This window comes from Corvus hawaiiensis, chromosome 3 (assembly GCF_020740725.1).
Source record: "Corvus hawaiiensis isolate bCorHaw1 chromosome 3, bCorHaw1.pri.cur, whole genome shotgun sequence".
Classification (NCBI taxonomy): Eukaryota; Metazoa; Chordata; class Aves; order Passeriformes; family Corvidae; genus Corvus; species Corvus hawaiiensis.
The window spans coordinates 62,091,233-62,109,722 of record NC_063215.1 but is presented as its reverse complement, the minus strand read 5'-3'; positions in this window follow the sequence as shown (position 1 = coordinate 62,109,722).

Here is an 18,490-nt window from a genome sequence, read left to right as displayed (position 1 = left end):
CCTCTGGCCCAGTACTTCTGTTTGTAATAAGGAGTTAGCTTATTTCCCAAGAATGCCAAGAATTTAATTACATAATGTCTGTAAAGCAATTGGAAGAAAAGCACTATATAAGTGTTAAGCATTATAATTGTATTAAATTTGTATGACCAGTATTGCAGGGAAGGGATGTGATTATCTAATAAGCAATGACCTCTCATCACCAGCAATAAAAGACTTTGTAAAGACCACAATGTTCTGCTAGCAGAGGCTGAATTAAATGTCTAGGATATCAAGAAGTGCTTTTTAAGTTTTTATTGCACAGAAGGTTAAAAGAATTTCTGTTAAAAACATGCACTGCTCAATCAGAATATACTCAATACTAATGGTTTTCCAAATGCTGGTGCAGATATTAACTGGAAGAGCTAATTTGAGACTATCTTCTGTCACCAGTGCAGCTTCAGATGAATGAATTTTAATCTGACCCTCAAGAGTCAGCCTAGCCGAATAATAACAATGAAAAATGCATGAGAATAGCAATTTCAACATGGCTATTTCACAGACAAGCTTATTTTATGCATCACTAGCAAATAAATCAAGAAATTGGATGGACTTTCTGAATGTCTTTCACTGTTTTAAGTAAATCTATCTGGCCAGTGTGACCATCAGTTCCAAAGATTGGAGAGTAAATAGAGGAGGAATATTGATTGATTGTTTCATTTGGAATGGAATTGCTAACACCACTTTTGTCAGGAATTTAGCTTATAGAGGTGAAACTTGCTGTCTTGTTGCTACGAACTGAATGATAAGATATCCTAATTGCTAGCATTTGGATTTCACTGATTATCTAAACAGAAATTGCATCTTGAAAAACCCTTGTGCAAAATTTTCATAAATACTGTAGAATAACAACTGACTGTTAGCAACAAGTTGTTATACAGCTCCGTGGAAGGGACTAATGAAGTGTTTTTAAAAGACTTCCATGAAATATACTATAATGTGTCCTGATTTATAACAACAGGAATTACACATTATCACAGAAAAATAGAGTAGTTAGTTCAAGTTCAGGAGCCAAAAAAAAAACCCCAGCACATTCTGGCACAATGCCATTTTTCCTCCAAAAGTTTTCCATTGAGAACATACAGTGTACTACCATTAGGCAAGCAAACAAAAATATTGGGTTTGGTGTGTCATTTATCTAGTTTTATCTAGTCCTGATATTAGGTGCTCAGGTTTAAATTTCAGGCTGAGTCCCTAGACATATTTCATGTGATTTGGAAGATGGCCCAGACCTTTGTGTTAACACAAAACAAAAAAGTTTTTATATTAGTGCTTACCAGCGGATTCAAGCGGAGTTCAGACAAAGTTTCATTAAAACCATCCAGCTCTAAAAAGCAGCTGACAAAAACAACAGACCTTATTTTGTTTTTAAAGGGAAGTTTGACATATTTTACTTGAGGAGTGTTCGCTTTTCCTATATAAGAACTGATGGAGATTCAGGATAATATTCTTTAACACAAATTGCTGTATATATTTCCATATCTGAAAATCTATATAATCAGATGATTTTAAAATGATTTTCACTGAAACCCTCAAGCAGGCACATACGCATTCAGCTTCATAAAGATTCCCCTTCTATTGAATGAGGCATTGTAATTGTCCTATTAAACACAACGAGTTAGATACTTGATGTGTTATTATACCTTAACAGATGCACAGGAAATAACTTTGGGGTGTTACGTGTGGCACTGAACGGCAGGGACTGAAGATTATGTTTGAGAAGTCTTAAACAAAAGGCTTGTTTCATTTAGTCTATCCTATGTGGATCTCTGTTCCTATGGGCAGTTTAAACATGATATCAGAATTATAAAGAAAATTACATACTGCCAATGTACTTCAAATTGCATTGCTAAGAATAAAACTAAGCAAATGTTAATGAAACTGTTCTTTTCCAAATCTTCAGCAGAAAGGTGGTATGAAGCCCTTTTGGGTTTCATTTCCAATATCTTTCTCTCCTGGCCTGATATTTGCAGACTGATAACAGATGAGAGAGAAATCCTCACAGGCTATTTGAGATAACTGAGCCCATTGCTTTCTATGGAACTTCCCCTGTAGCACTGAAATTGTTGTGTGATAACCAAAAACCCACCTGAAGAATGGATCTAACAAGAGAGTGGTTGAAGGAAGCATGCAATGAGAGTTGGAAAAAAGTGTGACTTCAAAGGCAACAATAACATATATACAGAGAAATTTGCCTTTAAACGCACATAACTAAAACTAAATATATAGTGTTTCTATTGCAACGGATATTCAGGAAAGCCTGACTTCACAGGTTCAGAAGAAAACCAGAATAAAATTCCATGAAACCCATAGCCATGTTTGTACTAATAAGATGTGTCTCAGTGAAAAGATAAATTTCTATGCCATACATTCATATCACATTTTTAACACCACTTTTATCTGAGAGACTAGGTTAATATAAGATTTGCACTCCACAGAGTGGAGAAAAGAAGTATTAAGTCTCTATGAAAATGCCTGTCCCAGGGAAATTTGTTGATAATCTACTTCCAGCTCTGTAGGGCTAAGGCAATTCAGAAGCATACCTGGGTTTTGTCTGACTTGACATCTATTTTCAAACAGTACTATGGCATGTAAGCCAGGGTGACTGCCGTCAACAGGAAGATCCACAACATTCTAAAGGATGTCTTGGAAAGCTGCAGGGAAGATAAATATAGAGATGCAGCAGGAGATTCTGGTCCAATGTAGCCAAAGCTTGAGCCTCCCCACTTTCAGTGGTATAATTTCCAAGATTTTCACAGTGAAAATTCACATAGTAAATCTTCAGTCCTACATCAGCTGGAATGATTGCGATGGTTTATCCTTTCAACACTTTTCATGCTTGGAAAAGGTGTGCTGAAAGTATGACAACTATGTAAAAAAAAAATCAATAAAAAATGGAAGCATATCAAAACAGAAAGAAAGTGGTGTTTAACAGATATTTCCAGCAAGTTTAATGGGAGGACAAGACTTTTTGAAATTGGAGGAAGACTCTGGGAGGAAGAAGCTCACATGATACTACCAAAATACTTCTGTATATGTGCATAAACAAAAGCATTAATGATGGAGTTGATAAGAAACAAAAAAATTAGGAAGAAATAAAATACTGAATCTCTTTGAAGAAAATAAAAAGGCTTGCTCTCAGGCAGGTTCTTTTGGCATTTGAAATATGTTCAAATGAAAAACAGGCTTACCGTGTAAAAGAGACTATTATTCATGCAAGATTAAACAGTGATCCCAAAGAAAATGCCTTTAAATACCTGTACACACTGCTTGGTAAAAGACGGACAAGAAAAACACCTTACTGTTAGCACAAATACACAGTCAGAAGAACTACTCATGGGCTATTTAGTGTGTGCAAAATATCAGGACAAAGCTGCAAGGGATCTTAGATAGTTTGTAATGAATCTAGCAGAGCCTGGCAATAACTGACCATAGACGGACCTGTCTGAACTACTATTACTGCTAGTTAGTTATTGAAAATTCATTTTTGAAATAATTCAACCATGTTGTTCAGCACTGGGATTAATCATACCGTGGCAGTGTCCATCAGACTTGCTCTTTATGACGAGCTTGTTTCAGCTAATGGCTCTCCATATGTAATCAAGGAACTCCATTGGGTTGCAAAGAATTGGGATTTCATGCCTATGACTAACAGCCTGAACTAGTACAAGCCAAAGCAAACGAGAATAGTTAAGAGGCTTAGCTGATCTTGTTAGTCTACAGAAGAACATTTACAGAACCACAGGCTTCACTTACACAGATATATAAGCAGAAGACAAAAATCAGCAAATTTCATCAGACAGTGTTGCCTAATGTTGTAAGCTTTGCAAACTGCGACAAAACAAACAAACAAAACCCCTTGGATACACAGAAAAAGCTAGAAATGCCACTAAACCATAAACGTCTAAACAATGAAGTTCTTTCTTCACAAGACACTCCAACATAATAACAGAAATGCTGGGTGATCTTTGGCATCTTGCCATAGTACCTGAACCACAGGCAAGAAAATCACAGCCTGCTAGACTTATATCTTAACAAACTCTCTGACACTAACTACCAACAATAAAGCAGATGAAAAATGTCACATGGTAGGACAACCATGATCTCAGCAGCCTTTGACAGCAACTCACCAAGACTGAAGAGAAAGAGCCCTACTAAAATCAGCACAGGCAAAACCTTTGGAGCCACCAGAACTACACCTGGGAAAGTATAAAGAGCCACAGTAACCCCATGTATGGGGAAAGCTTAAACCCCAAATGTGGCTGGACAAAGAGATATTCTAACACTGGGGTAAGAAAAGCATTGGCATCAGTATTACATTTTCTTGTTCTGTTTCTTTCTTCTTTGCCTCTGTTTTGTGAGTTCTTTTACTCAGAGTTCGGATAGAAACGCAGGAGACGCAGAGTTGTTCTTTGGACTCGGATGTTTATTATTTCTCATCTATGGTGCAGCTGCATGGAATGTGCCTCTAAGTCAACAAGGTGAAAATGGCCCCCGAGTGCTACCTTCCAAGGTCTTTTAAGGCCCATACTATCCAATTATGGAACGCCAGCTAATTTATTTTTACTTATAATCCAGTAACTAATCATTCGTATTCTGCACTGCAGGTTTTTTGAACCAATACCAGATCACCCAGGCTTGTGGAGAAGAAGGAGGAAGAAAGAAGAAGAACTAACCTACACCCCAAATCCTCCATTTTGTTCTATATATATTACTATATCCCAGAAACCTAAATTTTCTACATCTCTACATATTCCACCCAGTGATATAACTTTAATTACACAGCAACAATCTCAGTGCTATCACATAATTTGGGAAGCTTTTCCCAAGGCCTCAGGTCAAATGCAGTGTGCTTCTGAGGATCATTGGCTGTCAGCACTGAAAGACTGAAATTCTCTGATCTCAGGGTTCCAACACATCAGCACTGTTCAATCTTAATTTGCAGAGAATTATTATTTAGACTTAAGGGAAGCCCGGGAAATGACAGCAAGAACCTTATGTCTTCCTTGTATGTTTGTGCACACATGAGTATACATAAACAGATGACTGTGCTGAGGTAAGAAGAGACAGCAAATTTGAAAGAAGTCATTAATAGATGGTTTGTTTAGTTTGTTGATCCTGAATTTTCCTTCATTCCACTGAGTTCCTTAAACCAAGACACTGCAACTGCTAAGTCATGAAGTCCTTGCTTCTCCCAAACTCTGTTTTAAGTCAGAGGGATTTTTTCTTAAGAAGGATTCAAAGATTTAAGATGGGGTCAGTGTAATTCCTGGCAATATAAACAGCAAAAAGATCTTGGTGTTAAAATCCTCCATCTTCCAAAGAATGAAACTTCTCTCTTTCCCATGCCTCTGAAAAAGGTAAGCACTTGAAAAATAATCAATTTGCTTTTTCTTAGCCTGCATATACTTAATTTATCACTGTCTGCTAAGAAGTTTCTTCTCTAACACGTATCCATGTGGACAGGGAACAATAAGATGTTAAAACAGGGGAGCAAGGAGGAAGGAGGATCAAAATATAAATCTGGATGAACATAGCACCAACACTTTCATTTCATAGGACACAACATTAGGCGTGTGGCAAAGAGATAACAGAGTATTTCTCAAACTGCTCTTTGGCCTCCCTGACTTGGGGAGAAAATGCTCGTGCTAGCTGAGGAGAGCCATAAGCCAGAATTTCTGCTGGCTTTTCCTTGGTGAGGAGCCAGGCCCTCTGGCTAACTCTAATCTAAAGTTGCTGTAAACACTCTGGCAGTGCTTTTAGGAAGGATGTCTGAATTCCTGGCAGAACAAGTGCACTGTGTAGTTCATAGAAACACTAATGTGTTACTCTGAAGCAACGTACACTGGTGCCTGAACACATGCACCAGTACAGTAATTTCTCTCCTTCCTTTAGGGCCCACACAGAAGAAGCTGCCTTATTCAGTGCAGATGGTTTATTGTACAGCAGCATCCTTTGTTAAACTGCAACAGGGAAATAATAAATATGGAGCATTTATTAATTTCCCACTTATTATTGGATCTTTAAATTGAAGGTAAATTTATCTCACTAAGTTTACAAATCTACAGCATCATGAGCCGGTCACCATTTACCCTCTTTACATCTGATGGAGAGAAAGAAATGTAAAGAGCAAATAATTCCACCTGATTTGAAATTTTGCTTTCAAAAGGGTCATATTTTAGAAATGTCTTTTTTTTTATTGGCTATAAAAGAAGTATCCAGATGATCTGCATAACAGCCAACCAACATTGTGACAAGTGTAAGAATTCACTAAAGTTTTTTAATTTTTTGTGATTATTGATACCTATATTTTGTTTCTGTCAAGCCAGGACTTTGAAGAGAACCTGAGTGATCTGTCAGTATTTTGATTTTAGTGATAAAGATTTTTTAACTAACACATTTCTTTTTGATGTGCAATTTCTGCTCTTTACATGCTGTTCAAACACATCTAACAAACCCAGGATGGAGGTCAGGTATTAAGATGGCAACTTTGGACATATTTCCAATATTTGGAAATATTATTTTTATCTCCAAATCAGCTAAATGATCTATTAATTAGTTAAGTATATACCATAATAAACTGAGCTACATTATTGTATTGGTAAAGAACAGTTTCATTTTGAACTTTCAGCACACAATTATTAAAATAATAGTGTTACTGTTATTGAGCATTGTGCATATATATCATACAGGTTCAAAAGATTATACATCATATTTTATCACTATCAAAACAGTATTTCTCTTGACTTTGTCCAAACACATTCCAGTCCTAACAAATCAATACATCATAAGGTTTACTACTCCAATTAACAAGAGAAGGTGGCTTTTATATCAAGGGTAAATAATCTGTATTCTATTTATCTCATAGTCCCTAAAGATTTTAGTTTGGTTAAAAAAAAAAAAAGTTAGTTTTTTGTCTTCCTGAAGTCTGGTCTTCTCTTAATAACTCTCATAAAACATCTAAACCCACAACCTTTACACAGAAAGGAATCCCACCCAAGAAGAAAGGCATCCTTCAGAGACAATAGCATGTGTTCATGCATATAAATAAGACAGTGGAGTTAAGACTCTGTGGAGCATTCTGACTTACATTTTTACACTCTTGAATGCTTTGATCTACTACCTTTTAATGTAGGTGTTTGCTAATATAATTAGGGAAAAGCCATAAACAATTTCACCAAACACAGAAGCTCAAAGATTTCTTTTCAGGATCCTACAGTGAGCCTATCACTGTGATAGCTTATGCAATGAAATGTACAACAGAGACTTAAGTCAGACATGGAAATTTTTTGCCTGTCTGCATCTGATTTATCTTTGCTGTCCCGGGTTATTTTTATTTAACCTTCTGCCAGCCCTCCCACTGCAAATGCTGTAGTGGAAACTTAAGAAAGGTCCTCTGAATAAATTAAAGGAGGGTAAAGCTGTTCTGCTTCAACCAGTTGTAGACTGACTTTTCCAATACTGTCCTGACTTGAGCAATGAAAGAATGCATTTTTCGGTAATGGAAGAAACTTTTTGGAAAAGAAGCCTGGATATTTACAGACTCTCACAATGTGAGGCTATTTATATAGGGCAAAGAAGGAATAAATCAAGTCATAACTCAACCTGCAAAAGATGCTGTAAAATACGTATCAGAAGACAAAATCCAGAAGAGGGCTTATACTGTTTGGAGATGGAGTAGAGAAAGCATTCAACAGAAAAGTGGACATAGAGACTGCATGTATTAAAATAAACTGTAGGACCAAAGTTTGTGTACTCTCATGCAAATGTTCTGCGTATAATTTTTAGCAGACTGTATCATGGTTGTGGCTGAGCCAGACACCGTATTCCCAGACATGGCCCTACCCTGAACTGCTGGATAGTTTGGACTAGGAAGTGATCCAGTAAGCAGTATGGATGAAAGCATCTGGTTTGGAGCAGGAGGAAGGAGTGTAGCTGAACAGATGTAAGCCAGGACATGCCCTTGTCTCGAGGGCCAGGAACACGCTCTGGTCCCTGCAGTTTATTAGTTAGTACAGATATGGCCACAAGCGTCCACAGTGGAACAGTATTTTTGCTTTCCTGTTGAAAAATATGCTTTTACCCTACAAATCATATGTACCCTATGCTAAAGGGCTTGGTTGTTGAAGGTGGGAAGGATGGAAACTTTTATCATCTTTTATGGAAAAATTCATACCTGTTACAATTATTGTCCCAATCTCAGCAAGTACACAAGACTTTAGGTTCATCTACCAGAATATAGGGAGGGAAGAAAGGGGAAGTCTTCCCTCTTGCTATCAGAATTATTCTGTGGTCCATACTGAGTAATTTTACTGTGTTTCCTATACGAATAAAGATTCTCTGTGGTCTAAGAATTGAAGATGTGATTAGCAAACCTCATGAAGATGTTCACAGTTTAATACAAATGACACTTATTTGCCTACAACCGTCTTTTTAGTAAGTGAAATAACTTAATGAGTAATTGAAACATTGCTTTTTGATACCTGCTCAATTATTTAATGGTAAAAGAGAGAGTAGAAATTTTTAGGTAAACAATGCCACCCTGAATTTGTTTAGCTGTGGTGCTAAAATCACAGTGGCTGCTGGTTATCCTGTGTTCTAACAGACTAAAAACTTTCTTTTCAGAGTCACTAACAGAGGAGGCTCTCACAGTGTTTGTGAATCTGGGGTGTGTTCAAGAACTGAGAAAGGAGGTCAGACATTTATTTTCCTTTTGGCATTGCCAATTGTATCTTACAAAAAATTCCTAATTCATCACAGAGCACTGCAGCCAAGTATTCCACTCAGTTATTGGCAACTGGATTAAATTTCCGGGGAAAAGGAAATGGAAGAAAGGTAAGATACAACATTTAGGTTAAGGATTTGAATCAACAATCAATTTACAGCTTAAAAAAAAAAGGGTTGCAATCTCCTGGTTACACAAGTAAATTGATGACCTAAAAGTATTATGCACAGATATAGTGTATATGAATACATTGAGTGTATATATTTAGATAAAGAGACAAAGACTTTCCAGATAAAATTGAGCAGTCAACATTTCATGAGGGACTTTTTTTTAATCAGACTAGCAAAATCTACCTATTTAAGAAATCTAGATTTTGTCATCCAAAAGTTGAGATATGCATAAAACAGACATCTCATTACTGTATAGGGGGCCTGCAAGACAGTTTGAATGCCTGTCTTGGAAAAAGGTGGTCTGAAAGAGCGTTGGAGTGGTTGTGGTTGTCACCTGCAACAAGCTGATTTTCACAGAGACTGTCAGGCCAAAATGTGAAAAACCATGACTCAAAGAAGAGATGGAAAACAAACTTAACCACTGCAGCAGTTACACTAGCACAGGGAATGTTACAACTTACCATGTGAATATTTTAAAAAGGAACCAAATTTTTCCACAGAGATATGTTTTAAATACTCTGTCCAGACTTCTTGGAGTGATGTTTTCTATCTCCACCAGGAATCAGCGAGGACTTCAGACTTGTGTAGCAGGACAATTAAATGTTCTGGACTTCACTCTGTGTGTAGGAATCAGACTCTAAGGCTGAAATCCCAATTGCTTTGTTTCTACAACTCTTTTCAAGAAGTTTCCAGTTCTAACTTGACCAAGTACTGCCCTCCAAACAATGTTTTACGGTAATATTTGCTCTGGAATTGGTAGATGTGTAAGTTATTAGACATGTGTATCAGACATTTACTTAATAGACATAAAATTTTGATGTCATTAGCCTGTATTCCTATAGGTGTAACTTTTGGGTTGGCTCCAAGAGCTGGAGGTCCTAGCAAAAAAATTTGCTCATAGTTCAATAGGAGACACCATTTGAATTTCTAGACTTCTTGCTTAGTCTGAAAAGGACAAAATATTGCAAGGGGAAGCATAATGGCATGATTTCCCAAAGTAATTTAATTGCCCCTGATGCTTTCCTAAGTTTTGACAGCAGTATCAGAAGGAACAAGGTACTGCTTCCACGACTTAATGATAATGCCTTCATCTAGGACAGCAATAATTGAGTTTTAATGTCCTGCACAGTTGCTTGTCATAAATCCGCTCTGTGTGAAACTCTAACCTCTAGAGTTAGGCAAGATTAATGGTTAACAGTGTATATAATATTTATTAAACCTCTTTTTATATTGCTTGGCAATCTGTGCTGCCATCAAACAACTTGAAATAATTGACATTTAGCGCATCAACCTTCTTTTGACTAAGAAGCATGACATTCATGGAGATAGTAAACATTTGGCAATTGCTGTAAATGTCTCCAAATTTAACGCCATGACCTTTTCTCAGGTAAATGTTTTGGGATAAAATGTAAATAGTGATTTGCTGTATGTCAAATATCATGCAACATCAAGTTTACTGTCGTATTATTCTTGAGAGGTTAGCAACTTGATTTTGACCTGTTGTTTCATCTTTTAAACTTTTGTAGAAAATACATATGTGTGTTCTTTTCAGTCTATTTTTATGACTTGAGGAATTTTGGGGGGGGGGGGGGGGGGGGGTAGTTTTACAGTTCTATTGAAAAGAACCCAGTAAAATTACCCCTAAAATAATGAGACACACAAATTTTAGCAAGGTGATTTTAGTAGTGTCATATATGTTACAGCGTTTTAAAAATTTTTTCTTTTTTTTTTTGGTTCTTTGTTTGTTCTGTCATGTACTCTGAAGACAGTGCTCCAGAAACAAACAAAATGAACAAAATTCAGGCTAGGAAAAGCAGCTGAAGAAAAAATTACTGTAAAAGCTCCAATAAATGTTGGCTTCATTAAAGTCAAAAAGACTTTACTATGTCATGATTGAGCTTGGTCCAGAATGAGCACAGCAGGGGTCTGATTGCATGTGAGGTCAGCAGATAATTATTTATATTTAACCACTTTGGAGTACAGTTAATTTGGAAAGAAAAGCCGGAATATTTTCCCAGATTTGCCTGTGACCTAGAAATGGATGCATTTGGTTACTTCCACGGTTTGTAACAGCAAAAACACGTGCAAGCAAGAAAACATGTCCCTGGAGTGAGGGGAACACAGGGAATTACCGAAAGAGCTGCTTTGCTCAATGGGGAACTAAGGCAGGATGCCATGAGAGTTGAAACAAGAAATGTGCATGTCTGAGTCCCATGACTTGTCTTCCAGTTATCATATTCTATTGCCATTTGGCTTAGCTCCACACCCTCCTACAGACCCTTGATCACTTGGAGGCACAGAGAGCTGGGAGTAACAATTCCTGAGTCAGGACAGGCCTCAGGTTTGTCTGAAGGCAAACCCAAACCCTTCTGCTGTTGCTGTTAACTGTCATTTTAACCATGAATTTGAAAAGAGCTTCTGATAAGGACGTCTCCTAAGGATAGTTTTAGAGCAGAGCACATATTTGTTATAATCCAGCTGTCATTGCCTTATCATTGTCATCACTGGTCTGTTGTCATCACCTTTCTCTTCTGTAGAATGGTCCTGCTCCTCTGACTCATTTCATCTGCTGCCTTCAGAATATCAGTTTACACAGAAAATTCCAACTAAGCCACATAAAGCCTAAGCAAGGACTGTTCCTGTAAAACTTTCTCAGCCTTGTCATTATGATCCATTTCAGTTCCTTCTTCCCATACCTTCACAAAAAGTTGTAGGAAGAATGAAAATGTTGGGTTGTCATTGAACAGCAAACCTTTCCACAGAAAATTTCAAGCAAGACCAGATAGAGATATTTTCTGCTCAGCCCAGCTGTTAAACATGGGTCTCTTATATTTACTGTCAAAAAGCAACCTGAAATTTCCTTCACTCTACTGAATCCTAATCCTTCACTCCACTAATCCTTCACTCTACTGTACAATTTATGTGCCAGAAACAAACTGTTCCCCAAACAACATATTTCCCTACCAGTGATCACCAAAGCTTCTGCTCTCTCTACAGGCCAGAAAAATCCTTTGCATGGGTAGCCAGATGTGTTTGTTGTGATAATTTAGCTTTCAGACATCTATTCACCTGTGTGCGTCTACGTCACATTTAATGGACCCTCTTACAAGCAAGTATACTTATAAAATAACAATAATAACAACAACAACAATAATAATAATAAAACAGCCAAAATGACTAGCTGAAATAAAATGGAGTACCTAACTTCACTTACCTGGGAATATATTTCGATTTGTGTTGATGAAAAGGGTATGAAATACACGTCCTCAGGGTGGGAGGTGCATACAGCAGGCCACATTCAAACTAAATATCACAATATACATTTCAAACATTTGGATGTGTGATAGAAGTTAGAGGAAGACATTAGTCTGGTCATTAAACAGAGCATAACCTGAGAACAATATCAGCCATCCTGAAAAAAGGCAGACATATCTGCTGAGTACCAAGGAGCAAAATCCCCATCCTAGGACAACCACAACTCAAAAGGCAGAGCACAGAACGCTGTATTATTGCTTGGCTTACATGATAGATGATGGAGCACATTCTACCAGTTTGTCAGTGTCTGCAGACTAACAAACAATAAGTGTGGATATGTTTCTTAAACAGTCAGAAATTAGCTTTATATTCACAGTGACATATTCAGTGACTGAAGATGTCTATCCCTTAACTACCTATTTGCAGAACAGGGAGTATAAAACTCATTATCTCTTGTCCCAAACAACAATCAAATACACTGATGAGGAAAAGAGCTAAATCCATCAAGTCATCAACAGCTGTAATCAATAACCAAAGCCATAGGTTTGGCCAAACCCTAAGTGGCAAGAAAAGATAAAGGAGACATTTGTTACGATAATAATGAACCTATAGTCGATAATAATGTCGCAAACATATAAAAGTTTAGTTGGATTTCACCAGCCTCCAACTTCCTTAGATACTCTGCTTCAGGATCACATTGAGAAATTTTGACCTTCCCTATTGATTAAATGGCAATTTCATATAGCCAATGATTAGATAATCCACTCATATCTGCCAAAAGTGATCAACCATATATGAAGTAAAGGGCAGAAGTTGTGTAATTTACAGTACAAATGAGCTCATTCCTGTAGCTCTGATTAAATAAAACAAAAAATCAAATTAAATAGTGATCAAATTATAGGGGTGGCACTCTAACAATTTGAATTTTTCATGATTCATTTAATTTGAGACAGCACTTAACTAAAAACTAAATAAAAAAGAAAACCCTTTTTACTCCTTCTATCTTTGAAGTTAATTAGTCTTACTTAAAACTATTTCTTGAAATGCCATGGAGCTATTTTCAAAGTCATTCAAGTATAATATCTACACCACACATGAAAGTGCTGACAACACCCTCAGTGATAAATTTAATTTGGGAATAATGCTTCCACTTTTTAAAAATATTTTTCCCAAGCTGTTTCAGTCCATTCCAGAGAGGTTGCTTCTGTTACACTGCTGAAATGACATCTTCAAAGCATCAGTTTGGTTTATTGTGTCCTAAATTTCACCAGATAATTCAGCCTGGAGAATTTAGGCAACTTTTCCTGTGGGAGAGACGGAGAAGGCAGGTGGCTCCCCCAGGACACTCCTCCTGGAGGGAGAAAAAAGAAAGGTGTCTGTGGTCACTGATCTGCATCAGGCAACAGATTCAGGTACAGGTGGGTATGTCAAGCATCAGGAAAGTGATGTATGCACTGGCAGAGCTATTTCTGGAGATGGACAGACTACAGCTGTGCCTGTCAAAGCAGGGCAGGGGAATAATGTGAAGCTACCTCGGAGTAGCATGCATCATTAGACAGCTTTATGTGACTTAGCTTTTTCTGCTAATATGGGAACGAAGTTGTTTGAATGGAGAATTTGTATTAAGTTCCTGCCCAAAATGACATCTGGACTACACTGTCCATTTTTAATCAAGAACTCAGTGCCAAAAAAGTAATTAGATTGTCACTGTACCTCCTACATCCAGATCAATAGGCCAGACATACGCAAGAATGCACGGGTGGTCAATTTTTGACAACACAGATTCAGAAATAAAACAATTACTGTAAGTACATCATCAAAGCTATACTGTGGACAAACTGAAAGACAGGTTCTTTCTGGGAAAAATGCAAGTGAAAAATCTGAAAGTGGAAGATGGGATGAAATAAGATTGATTTGGTACATCGTTTACTGATGTAATTTTAGAGTTGAAAACAATATGAAGCTAGAGAGTGGTTTAAAAGTAGGTCATTTCAAAAGAAAAGAAATGGAAGTGTTGAAAGTATGAAAACTTGTTAAAACAACCAGTTTCTATTTACAGTAAAGATACTGATTAGATATAAGGAATGCAAGGTTTTGAGTGGTCCTGTTGTACCTTTGTTGTTTTAATCACACTGTTCAGTGTACCTTCATGTCCCATACTTCAACTGTTCAGGGTCTGAATAATTCACTGTTTTAGATTCTGCTTTCTTTCTGATCCCTGGACTCAGGATTTTCTCCCCTCTTAATGATTAAATTGTCTTTCATTTGGCTGGGAGAACTGATTCTTGAAGACTTATGATTGGAGCAAAGAAAAAGAAGAGATCTCATTTGCTGCTTCTTGTTCTGCACATCTTGGCAACGAAAGAAATAATGATTTATATGAGAACAACAAAGAATCACTTCTACCTTTTAAGCAAGTTTTCTGTACTCATCTTTATTCCCCTCCACCTTTTTTCTTTTTTTTAAGGTAATATCTATAAAGTAAATAGTGTTGAAAAGCAATCCTTATGCATGATGGTCAAGATTCAACACAAGATCAGTAAGCTTAACTTTAATCTGGTTTTCCCTGAAGGTTAGAGTAGGATGTACCTGCCCTGGGTACCTGTGGGTGTGCGCTTTCAGCATCAAACTAGTTCCCTGTCTACACACTATTTTCAATGCAATCTTTGGAGGAGGACCTCCCCGTGGTAAAGTAGGCTCTACCAGTGCCAAAATCTGTGTCATCCTAAATGAGATTTTTTTTTTCCCTTAGGGCCACTAAGAAATTGATGCCATTGACTCAAACATTAGAGGCAATTCACTACAATATTGGTACCATTGTTCATCTTGAAGTAATTATACTTTTAAAAGGCAGACAGAAAGCTACAAAAAAAAAGTGCTGCATATAAACCTAGACAGATGATCACCCATGGAAAAATTTCTGGGGTGATACCTATAAGAAACTATGTAATCAATTTAAAAACCTATGAAATTCCAAAGGCTATGAAGACCCATGAAAGTAGATGGCCTGAGTAAATCAGGTAGTGATCTACATTATTTCAATGTAGTTGCATATAACAGAATTTGGGTTTATATTTACATAACACACAAAAAGAAGAAAATTACAGTTGCAAATTCAAGCACATCAAAGGTGATGCACTCTTAAATCAGCTCCCATTGATTATATATCATGATATAGCCTTTAATGACATGATAACACACTCCTACCTCATTAAGTGTGCAGAATGTTCTGTGATTAAAGGAAGAATGTTTTACAGTAGGAAAAAAGCACCTTCTGCTACAGCAGAGGATGAAAGCCCAGGAAAGCTGTGTATAATTGTGGTTCTATCACAGACTGCATACATGAAGGCTATCAGAAGGTAGATAAAAAAGGATTTGGAATATGACTGCACGGCAAAACTTGTACTTGCTAATTTCTGAATACTTTATATTTTCAGAAGTATCTTTCACTTAACATCGTTCTCTGTATGAAATATGACTTCCATGCAAGGGAACGACAACAAAGCTATGAGATGCTCGAGTAGTCTTTGACTGGTGATAAATGATTTTTTATTTCAATTATATTAAAATACATAACAGTTCTTAGGAACAGTAAACTAGGAAAAGTAATTTTCACCACAGTGCAAGTTAAATTCTAATAAAGGAACACAAAGCCATGAGGAAATTAAAACATCCTTAACATTTTAGTTCATCTGATACAGATTTACACATTGAGTCATGGTATAATGGAAGTTTTCAATATTCAAAATACAATTACACTTAAACTTTTGATGTGTTCTGTTAATGCTTTTCTGTACAAAACATTTTGTTGGCAGACAGTCCTACTCTACACAAACGAACTAATTCTAGACCTAAAAATATCACGGTACAAAGTAAATGGTGCCTTCCATAGCTAACCCATTGTAGATATCCTCCAACCATGTTTTCATTAAAACACTTCCTTTCATATTTTCAAAGTATTGCAGAACCTCTTTCTGAAAGCCAAGCAGAAGAAGGCACTGTTTCAATTGTACAAGATACTTCTTAGACATAAGAAGCAAGATAAATAAGATGCTAAAACAGTAATTAGTATACTGAATAATTCACGGTCATATGTTAAAACGTATAGAAACTTACAGATTTATTTTCTCTGACTCACTGCTATCTCATTTTATACAGGAACATGTCGTACATTTTTCAAAATATTAGCTGAATTGCAATTGGCACTTGAAACAGCAGCTTAGGGAGAGTAAGAACTTTCAGCAACTGGTAGTGTAGCTTAAATGAGAGTTAATACAGTAAATATTTTTAAAAATACAAAATTACAAACTGATAAATTATTACCAAAAAAAATTGTTTTGATTTGATTTAAGTTTTTACAGCTTTTGCAGGCTGAAGCTCAATACAAGTTTTTAAGTCAGTTCTACTTTTTTCTGCAAGCCAAAATGGACGTAAGTACATACAAACACTGTTTATAAATCTGAAAAGTAGATGTTTTCTAAACTGTAATGCTAAGGCTTTTGAACGTTAAAGAAATCTTTTTAGTAATACTGTAAAAAGCAAAAATTCATCACAGAAGAAAATGAGAAAAACACATATGAACTCTTTTTTGACTTGTCAAAAATTTTGGAGTAATACGATATAAAAATCTGTGATCTGCAATTTCTAATACCCAAATAAACTGATCCACCAGTAAGTACTTTTTGCTCCACTCAAAAGATCCTGGGTTTTTTGAGTTCAATACCAGCACTTAAAACTCATTTTAGGACATTGCTGTATATTTAATTTATTTCAGCCTTATATCCCTAAATATCTCTGATTTTCCTATGACTGTAATTCTATATATATTAATATATTCAGTCAACAGAAAGTACTGACTGTGCTTTAAAATGTGAAAAGCAATATAAAGGTAGTACTTAGTAATACATTAACTATACACAGTCAATCTTTAAACTTACATAATTGGGCTTAACAGGGTTATCAGTTGTAACTTGAATTTGGAGTTTTTGGTATTGCTGCAAAATGCAATAAGGATTTAGCACATCTTGGAATATGGGCTGTAATATAAGCAGTGTAGTGAGATATTCAGTAACCATTTATGAAAGATTCTAATGTTAAAAAAGGGGGTTAATTATTATTTTCACAAAACAAACTGGTAACCTGCTATAAAATGTTAGGTGGAACATCCCAGTTTCTCTGTTGCTGCACTAATAGTACACTGATTTAACCCTTCTTTTTCCTGCTTTATAGCAAGTTCAAATTAGATTTCATACTAAGATGAATCAAGGTCCTTGATTTCACATTTCCTGTGAAATTGGTATACAGGACACTTTCCAAGTTGAAGGCTGCCTACCTGAATTTCTGAGGATAGCTGAAATTAGACGAGGTTCTGCAAACAATTTGTAGCTTATACCTGAGGGGACCAGTTAATACTAAGTGTTTATAATGTATGGATCCAGAATTGGGCTCCACAGAACCATTTCTGGCACCAGTGGCAGCTGCCTGCCCAGGCTATGGCACGCAGCCGTCTGTGGCAGGAGCTGTGAGGCTCCTTCGTCAGCCCCCCGCAGAGGATGTTTCCAGAAGAAAGCTCCGCAGCTGGATGAAGCAAGGCAGTGACGGCTTGTCTCAGGGTTGTGGGCACAGCAGGAAAGGGCGATTTGCATCCTCCACCCTCCACTGTGCACTGAATGCAGCTGAGCCAAGGCAGAGAATATAAATCTACGCTGTGCCTGCACACATCCTGCACACCACTGTTGTAAGGTGAGGCACAAAATAGCACGGATAAAGATTGCAGGCTTAAATGTAACAAAATGAGACTCTGGAAATGCCGTTACCATTAAAAACCCTTTCAAAAGGGGGATCTTAGCAGCACGTATTTTTTGCTTAGACAATGTAATTGCTTCTTAAACAATAGGTGGGCCATCATTCCTGTCCTTGCCTCTGGGGGACCTTCTTTGCCTCAAAGTGCTTATAGCAAGTTATACAGCAAAAACTACACATTATTAGGTAGGTGGGTGGCATCTTGATATTCTTTCCTCCTTAGGATTCCTCTGGTACTGAACTGAATGTCTGCCAACATTTGGATGAGCACCTGCATGACAGAATGTTTCTATCTGAGTGCTGTAACTATTCTTAGGCAACGTTTATTTTAATATTCCCTTTTTAGTAGACTTGCTTGTTGCTCTAGATTGCTAAATATGTCTATACACTGAATCACCACTCAGCTTATAACCAAAACTCTAACTCATAATAATTGATCTGTATCTGTTCTGGGGATCATGATTTGTTTACTAAATTTGTTTAATTTAAATACCAGAGAAAA